Here is a 9,208-nt window from a genome sequence, read left to right as displayed (position 1 = left end):
AAACCTATAATTTGTTCATCTAACTATGTGTCGCTTATTTGTTTAATTTCTTTATAAAATGGACATCGTGGGATTTCAATTAAAATATTCGAAGGGAAAAATGTAAAAGTATTCGAAGGAGAAACGTATACTCCCTGATTTAGCACTCTGGCGTCATAAGCAAATAAGTATATAGTAAATAAACTAATGGTAAGCCTGAAAGTTATTTACAGGGGCCACTCAAATTAAATGATCTGATTATTTCGATAATAAAAGTTTACTAAAATGCTTATTTGTCTATACATAAATAGCAGATACTACGTAACCACACTACTTGTGCATAACACAATCTGCCAGATAGTCATCCGGTAGATTGTGTTATGCACAAGTAGTGTGGTTACGTAGTATCTGTTATTTATATATAGACAAATAAGCATTTTAGTAAACTTTTGTTATCGAAATAATCAGATCATTTAATCTGAGATAGTTATCCTCCTGGAAATGGCAATGAAATTTATGGCAACAACATATTACTACACACATATGTTCGGATTTGTATGTTGCTTGTTATTCAGAACTTGATTGCATTAACTCGATGGAATCCAATCAAGCAGAATCCAATTTTGATACAAGGCAATTCAAAAATGAAATACAAGATATATAAAAAGAGATTCTTGACGTAAAATTAAAATCTATGGCTAAACTAGAGGAATACTCTAGCCATAAAATTAAAGGATAAATAATTACAGCAACCTTTATTGCTCTTGGTTATATAGCCTGCAAATAATGAAAAGATTGAGCAATGTTATATTAATTCAAAAGTATATGTAATGAAGATACATGATTAACTTATTAAGTCATGATCACATGAGGCAATACCACTTATGATAAAAATGAATTAATTTCAAAATATATTTCGTTTACCAATCAATACATGCGTTCTACTCCACATGACGACACAATACTGAGATAACATCATAGAAACAATCACTAATTCTGATGAAGAGGGTATAAAGCAATTACATCAAAGAGGGCAACAGATTCAATTAATTATGTTTCAACTTTTATGTAATACAACTGTATTTGTTCACATGAGTTACACACCAATCTGAAATTTCTAATATTTCCATTTTCAAGCTTGTAAAGTTCTGTTACTCCAAAATACTTAATACACAGTCAAGAATTTAATTCCGTGATGATTAGTAAGTTTGAAACTCTATGGGTAATTGTAATTATCATGAGTTTAAACTATCATATTCATCCCTTTTAAAAAGTTTATGAAATGACAATGTTCGAGGAATATAAAAATATTAATGCTATGGATGTTCAAATACAATATAATATGATGGCACAATGCATCTTTTTAATCTTTAAAAAAATAATTTATATGATTTCAGCTGAATCACTTATTGCTACAAGTTATTGTTCTGGCTGCCTCACTGTGTATTGAGGGATATATAGGAGTATTAATTTGAATTCATCTTTATCTTAAACACCAATCTTCTTATTTTCTGTGATGGCCCTACAGGTCGGATCCTTTAATTATTGCATAAGTGACGAGTGTGCAACATTTTCGATTATACTAACTACTTTAATTTTTATGAGTTAAGGAAAGTGGAAAATCTAGGAAATAACTAATGACATGAGTTTAGTCATCCCACAAACCACAAATACCCAAACTACCTAAAACAAAAATGGCTCATCTGCAAGCCAAGTGAAGCGAAATTAGTCAAGATAAAGTTCAGCAGTCTAATTATATGATAATTATAAAAATAATCAGTGCAGATGATCAGATAATCATCATATTTAGTATCTCCACTACTTTATATTGAGATAGTTTAGTCTTAAAGTGGCTGCATGCTTCTCAACGTCTATACTCATGTGGGATATGTTGAAAAAATATTACTACTATAAAAAAGTATTCTCTTTACTTTGTTAATATATTGATCATTATATTAGCTAGTACAATATGTAGATACAGTCGGCCAAAAGTGTAATAATCTTTTTTATCTTAGAAGAAGAAAAGAGTAAAGACGGTATATGTATAAATAGATGTAAAAATATTAGTAGTCCATTTATAATGCAGAATGATGCTACGGACAAACGACATACTCGTATATCTGTTTCTATGAAAAAAAGAGGAAGATTGACATTAATGTTATACATTATATAGGCATCTTCAGACAAATGTACCATAAACTAAGGACTAGGTACTGTCAGCAAACATCTAGTAAAATATGTAAATTAATTAAAAAAAAATTTCTGAACGGTCGTTGTCTACCTGAGGGTCACACATACACATATTTGAAACATCAGTATGTGTTTTCCATGTAAAATCAGAGGGACATTATGATGTTTACCAGTAATTTCATGGGGTTCACAAGATCTCCCCGAATCCCAAAAGAGCCAAATTAATATTACTATTTTAAAAGGGCAAAATAGATCAACAGTGAATTGCATTATTTGAGCGAGAGAGAGAGGTGATACATTCCATCATATCAATAAACAATTCCTTTTTTTTGGAAATATGAAAAGACTTAAAGCAAATGTTCCCACATAGGTAAGGTCATCCACGGAGCTGCACTACATCATCCCTTAAATTACTATTCACGGGCTCCACTGTACTTTTTTACTCCATTCCTTAACTAAGGGACGGAATCTGCAACCCTCCGTCCCTTAACCGTCTCTTGAATTACTATTCATTCAATTTCATTTTATTTTTATTTCCAACCAAATTCAATTAAAAAAGCACACTTCATTAAAATAAAATAAAATTACAACATAAAAATACAACTTAAAATTCAAAAAAATAAAAAAAAGACATAATTAAAATCCTAAAAAAATAAAAATGACATAATTTAAAATACAATTTTATAGAAAATAAAAAAACTCCGCCGGTGAATCATCCCCCAAAGGCGGTGGAGGTGCACTGAAGCCGTGAGGAGGCGGAATGCCAAGTTGTGCTGCTATAAACGTAATTTCGTTAAGTCAGGCTTGGTATTGGGCGGACGTCATGCGGGAAGTGTCTGCCATTGTGGCGGTCATGTACATGGCCATAAGGGAGTTGGGGGGTCCCCCCGAGCCCGAGCTCGCCTGGCTTGATTCGGCTCGGACCCTACTCCCTTTAGCCGTCTTCGCCGCATTTCTCCCTTGCGCCCGACGGCGCCCACGGGAGGATCCCCCGGCATCGTCTGCCGGGGTCTCAACCTTCTGCGAGGCAAACTCTTGTGGTCCGCTGCCCGAACCGCCCTCACCAGACGAGTATTGGCCACACGTCGTGTGCTTCGTGCGCTTCGAGGTCGAGCCCGTGCTGGACCCCACACCGTCGGCCCACCTTTCCTCGTCCTTGACGACCTCCCAAACATCGACATATTTGAATTGTTTACCGGTGTCGTCGAAGTAGACCCGCAAAGCCGACCTCAGAATGTCGGCTCCCGTGGCTCCGCTTTGGTAACGAGCCGCTTCATTCTTGTGGATACCGCAGAATCGTTTGACCTCTCTGTCAACTCGGTCAAACTGAGCGCGGAGCATCTTATATGTGCGGCGGAGGGACCCCTTCGACTTAATCTGGTGGTAGGCCTCGGTGACCTTTTCCCAGAAGCACTTCCGGGGTTGTTGATTCCCGACGATGGGATCGTATGAGATGCTGATCCAGGCGTTGTACACCGCCAGCGTTTCTTTGGGGCCGTACTGATGCAGGCCTAGATCCTCCTCATCCTCCTCGTCCGCCTCTGCCCAGGAGCTTCCACCGCCTCGGCCTCCTCCCCCACCTCGGCCTTCTTCCGGAGTGGGTTCAACGGAATAATTCTCCCGAATCTGGGATAATCCATGCGAATACCGCGGGGCGGAGGGACGGGCGTATACATCCTCGTCAAAATTGGGTGGTTGGTACCCCCGGCGTCGACGAACCGGAACCACCCAATGTGTTGTACATGCTCCCCCAGTCGTCGAACGCTTTGAGATCCCACCCGCCGGAGCCGCCACCGCCAGAGTTTCCGTCGCCGGACATTTTGTGATGAGATGTTAGATGAAAATTGGAGAGGAAATGGAGATGATTAGGGAAGAATATATGTGTAGTTGTGTGTGAAATGAGGATAAATTAGGAGTATTTATAGAGAAAAAAAATAAAAAAAATGGAAAACGACTAAAACATTACCGTTTCATAATTTTTAATTTTATTTAATTCAAATTTTTTTAAAAAAATGAATTATTGCATCAGCGTGACGATGCCCACTCGCGGGCCGGTGAGTGGGTGTCATGCATGGCGCCGGGGCGCGCCACGTCGCCTCGGTGCGTGGCGAGACGTCTCGCCATTCATCACGCCGTGACGTAACACGGAACGGGCTAGGGACGAGACGGGGGGCCGCAACGCGTCACGCCGCCGTCTCGTTCCTTCGTGACGGAATACGGGCCACCTGCGTGACGCGTTGCGGGTGGTATTAAGTTTTTCACTAAACACTCAGACATGGCTCAACAAAAGCCCTCACAAAATTTTAGGGTTTTCTTCCCATATTTTGGGGATTGTCTGATCTAGGGTTTCTTGTTTTGTTAAACATTCTTAAAAATATTTCAATTGTTCTACTGTGGTCCTGCCCTTTCTTCATGTCTAAGCTTCTTCCCTCATTCATTTGTCTCTACATAAATAGTCCTAATTTTAACTCTTTTAGGGTAGATTTATAAATACATACTCAGATGAATTGAATCAGTACCTTAATCAAGAAGAATTGTTGATGAAGCTGTCATCATGCAGCTTAAGAGGGTGATGAACGACCCTCTTCTTCTTCTTCTTGTAAGGAATCCCTCTAGCTTTGGCTTGGGAGTCCTTGACCTCCTTCAAGAAAACCTAATCGCGGCATCCGTGAAGGGGTTGTTCTCGGGGGAGGAGGCGTGCTCGTCGAAGGCAGCCCTGAGGCGGCCAATGAGAGCATCGAGGCTGCCCCAGGCCTGCTTGAGGGGGCAGGCGCAGGGGGCGGGGGGGTCGGGCTGGCCGAAGAAGACGCAGGGAAGGAGATGGACCTTGGTTTTACCAAACTGGTCGAGGTAGCGGAGGAAGGAGATGACTTGGGTGGAGTTGGAGAGGGAGATGGGGATTGGAGGCCTCTGGTTTTTGAGATATTGCAAGAAGGTGTTCCAATCTCTTCTTTTTTGGGACTCGTAGCGGCTCGGGTGCTGCTGCTGGCTGCCGGATTCCTTTGACATGGTTGGAAAAAGAAGGGAAGAGAAGAGAGAGAATTAAGCTTCTTTTTAATTTGGGTGAGTGGAGAAATGAAGATGGAGATTTTTCACAGTTTTATTGAGGGGACAAGAGATGGCCCCCTCTTTGGAGGTGCTTTTCTTCCAGTAATAAATAAAGACTGCTTCATTATGTTATGGGTCTCTTAGCTAGGTTTTGTGATCAATAAACCGATAATTAACTATGAGATAGTTATTGGAATAATAGTAATCTATGATGAGTAACATCAAGAATTTAATTCGAGAAGATGAATTTGCGATCACCCAAAAATAGGGATCGATTCGAGTTACAATACCAAATAAACTACTGTATAAATATGTATTTAGTCGTCATTATTAAAAAAACACGGTGTTCAAATTATCGCTTAGGACTACTTAATACGGCAGTTACTACTACCTTTTGAATTAATATGTGGTCATATTTTATTTTTATTAGCATATTTAATTTTATAAGCTTATCTAAGAGTGATGTGGTAGGGTTTGGAATTTTGGATGGTTGGCTTTTATATCTATATGTGTTAAAGTCGGTAGAAATATTCATTCTTATTCACCGAATAGTATAATACACAGTTACATATTTATAGGCTAGCTATTCTTTATAAAAGGTAAACCTAATTTACAATGAATGATACTCTATTCTTGGCATGATATACTCCCAAATCAATTACATATTATTTCCCTGATTCTATGCGATCTCATTCCAACACTCCCCTTCAAGCTAAGTGACGGAGTTCCCGATACTTAGCTTGCACAGTATTTCTCGAAAAGACTTCGAGTCCAACGTCTTTGTCAAGATATCGGCCAGTTGATCTTCAGATTTAACACATGGCATCTCCACCACTTTTGCTTCAAGATTCTCCTTTATAAAGTGTTGATCTACTTCCACATGCTTTGTTCTATCGTGTTGAACCGGGTTCTCGGAGATACTTATGGTTGCCTTGTTATCACAGAACAATTTGCAAGGAAGGACCGATCGAAGGTCCAATTCCGTCATAAGTCGTCGTAGCCATAGAATCTCCGTTAGTCCACTCTTAATCCCTCTGAACTCCGCTTCTGCACTTGAAAGTGCTACTATCTTCTGCTTCTTGCTTCTCCATGTCATAAGGTTACCTCCTACAAAGGTAAAATACCTAGCACTAGACTTCCTATCATTCGGATTTCCTGCCCAATCTGCATCAGTGAAACCATGTATCTCCAAATGTCCGTGTTTTCCAAATAAAAGTCCATGCTCCGTTGTTCCCTTCAGATACCGAACAATCCTCAAAACTGCTTCCTAATGTTCCTCTTGCAGTGCATGCATAAACTGACTAACTACTCCAACTGCATACGCAATATCTGGTCTAGTGTGAGATAAATAAATGAGCTTTCCAACTAACCTCTGATATCTCCCCCTATCGGCCAATTTTGCTCATTCCTTCATTTGTAATCCGTTATTTTGCACCATAGGAGTGTTTGCGGGCTTGCAATCGACCATCCATATCTCTGCTAGCAAATCAAGTATATACTTCCTCTGATTTATGAAGATTTCCCTTTTTTATCTCAGTACCTCTATTCCTAAGAAGTACTTAAGAAGGCCTAGGTCTTTCATCTCGAACTCATGAAATAAATTCTTCCTTAGTCTGGCTATCTCCTCCTCATCATCTCCAGTAATGATCATATCATCTACATATGTAATCAAACAAGTGATCTTCCTATTTTTTTTCTTGAGGAACAGGGTATGGTCTGAATTACTCTGTTTGTACTTATATTTCTTCATTACTTCTGTGAATCTCCCGAACCATGCTCGCGGGGACTGTTTTAGCCCGTACAGTGTCTTCTTGAGCTGGCAGACTTCCCCATCTGAAAACTCTTCTGTGAATCCAGGCGGTGGTTCCATGTATACCGATTTTGATAACTCTCCGTGTAGGAATGCATTTGTCACATCGAACTGGTGGAGCGGCCAATCCTTGTTAGCTGCAATTGAGAACAACACCCTCACGGTATTGATCTTGGCAACTGGTGAGAATGTTTCAGCATAATCCACACCGTATGTCTGGGTGTATCCCTTCGCCACGAGTCGTACCTTATATCTCTCGATAGTCCCATCTGGTCTCTTTTTTATCATGAACACCCATCTACATCCGGCAGTTCTAGCTCATTCGGGCAATTTGTTCTTAACCCACGTACTGTTTTTCAAGCTTTCATTTCTATGAGCATTGCCTCCCTCCACTTCTTATGCTTCATTGCTTCTTCCGCTGACTGTGGAATCTCATCTTCTTCGTACAGTGCAGCTTCAAAAGCCCAGGCAATTTTTGTCGGATTTCTTTGCACAAAGTTTGCCACCCCATAGCAACTCTTTTTCCCTATCTTTTCAGGGGAATATCGCTTCGGCGGAATTCCCCGTGTACTCGTGGCAAGAAGCACATATCTCCCGGTGTCTCCATCCACGGTGTTATCTTCTTCTTGGCTATATCCACCGGATTAGTAATAATTGGACTTTCAATAGTACTTGGTTCAGGAATCACCTCGGAAATCGTCGGAGAAGGGTTGCTAGGGGGCGGATAAGAAGGCTCTTGTGGCAAGACTTGCTCGGTAGCAGTGACTATCACTGGGTCTGTTGGACCCTCGATCAAGGAGCTTGGCAATGGCACAACCCAACTTAGATAGTCCTCGGAATTATCTGGACCTTTCCCCCCCTAAGTACTAAGGTGGGTGTTATAGAAAAATTCGGTTTCAAGGAAGTTGCAGTTCATAATGGTGGTAATTTTTCGAGTGTGGGGATCGAAGCATCTATACCATTTTTGGTTCACCCCATACCCCACGAAGACATATTTGGTTGCACATGGTGACAATTTGGTTCTCTCATGCTTTGGGATATGGGTGTAGATGGAACAGCCTAAAACTTTGGGCTGGAGGTTCAAGTGTTCGGGTATCTTGGCTTGTTTGGACAGGGTATCGAGAGGGGTTTTCATGTTCAAGATCTTAGTGGGAAGACAATTTATGAGGTAGATGGATGTAGAAATTGCTTCTGGCCAAAAATATTTGGGAACTTTGGAGTCGATCATTATAGCTCGGGTCATTTCTAGGATTGTCCTATTCTTCCGCTCCGCTACCCCATTTTGTTCAGGTGTATAGACACAAGAGGTTTGGTGGATCACACCTTTTTCTTTGCAAAACTGGGTCATTTCACTGTTAACAAATTCTCTCCCATTATCTGACCTAAGGGTTTTGAAGGTGGTATGGAATTGTGTTTGGATTATTTTAAAGAAAGGTAAATCTATCAAACACATCAGATTTATTTTTTAAAAAATATATCCATGTCATTCTAGTGTAATCATCAACAAAACTCACATAATATCGAAAACCATTCCCACCAACAATTGGTGCAGGACCCCAAACATCAGAATGTACTAAAGAAAACATAGATTTCATACGAGTGTTAATAGGTTTAAAAGACTGTCTGTGGCTCTTGGCCAAAACACAAGTTTCACATGAAAAATCAGAAGAAATTGAAAGGTTCGGATAAAGCAATTTAAAGTAACCAGGAGAAGGGTGTCCTAGTCTTCGGTGCCAGAGCCAAGTTTCCTATTTTGTGGATCCGTGAGCCAACATTGCACTGCCAGATTGAGCTATCTCGTCCACGTAATAGTGTCCTTGCTTCTTAGTGCTACACCCAAGAATCCTCATCGTCAGAATATCCTGCAAAATAAAAAAGTTGGGATGCATCAGGAGTGTGCAATTAAGCTCTTTAGTCACATGACTAATAGACATCAATCTCTAGGATAAAGTGGGAACATATAAACAGTTCGTGAGCCGGAAAGTAGGCCATATTTCAATAGTACCCGACCCCACAACAGTGATAAACTCCCCATTTGCAGTCTTAATATATGATCTAGTGATATCATGTAGATCAATAAAATCACTCCTATAAGGTGTCATGGTATCGATTGCCCCACAGTCAAATATTTAATCCTTAGTATTTGTATTACTAGAAACATGAAACGCAGCGAAAATCTCT

At 40.2% G+C, this 9,208-nt stretch overlaps 1 pseudogene; it reads right to left on the bottom strand.

Moving 5' to 3' along the window:
• Nucleotides 1-523: 523 nt before the first annotated feature.
• On the bottom strand, nucleotides 524-5,299 carry LOC121803547 (annotated as a pseudogene).
• Between the last annotated feature and the right edge of the window lie 3,909 nt (nucleotides 5,300-9,208).

The sequence above is a fragment of the Salvia splendens genome, chromosome 5, assembly GCF_004379255.2.
Source record: "Salvia splendens isolate huo1 chromosome 5, SspV2, whole genome shotgun sequence".
In the NCBI taxonomy this organism is placed as follows: Eukaryota; Viridiplantae; Streptophyta; class Magnoliopsida; order Lamiales; family Lamiaceae; genus Salvia; species Salvia splendens.
Note: the sequence above shows the minus strand (reverse complement) of the source record. Positions and strands in the feature narration are given on the sequence as shown.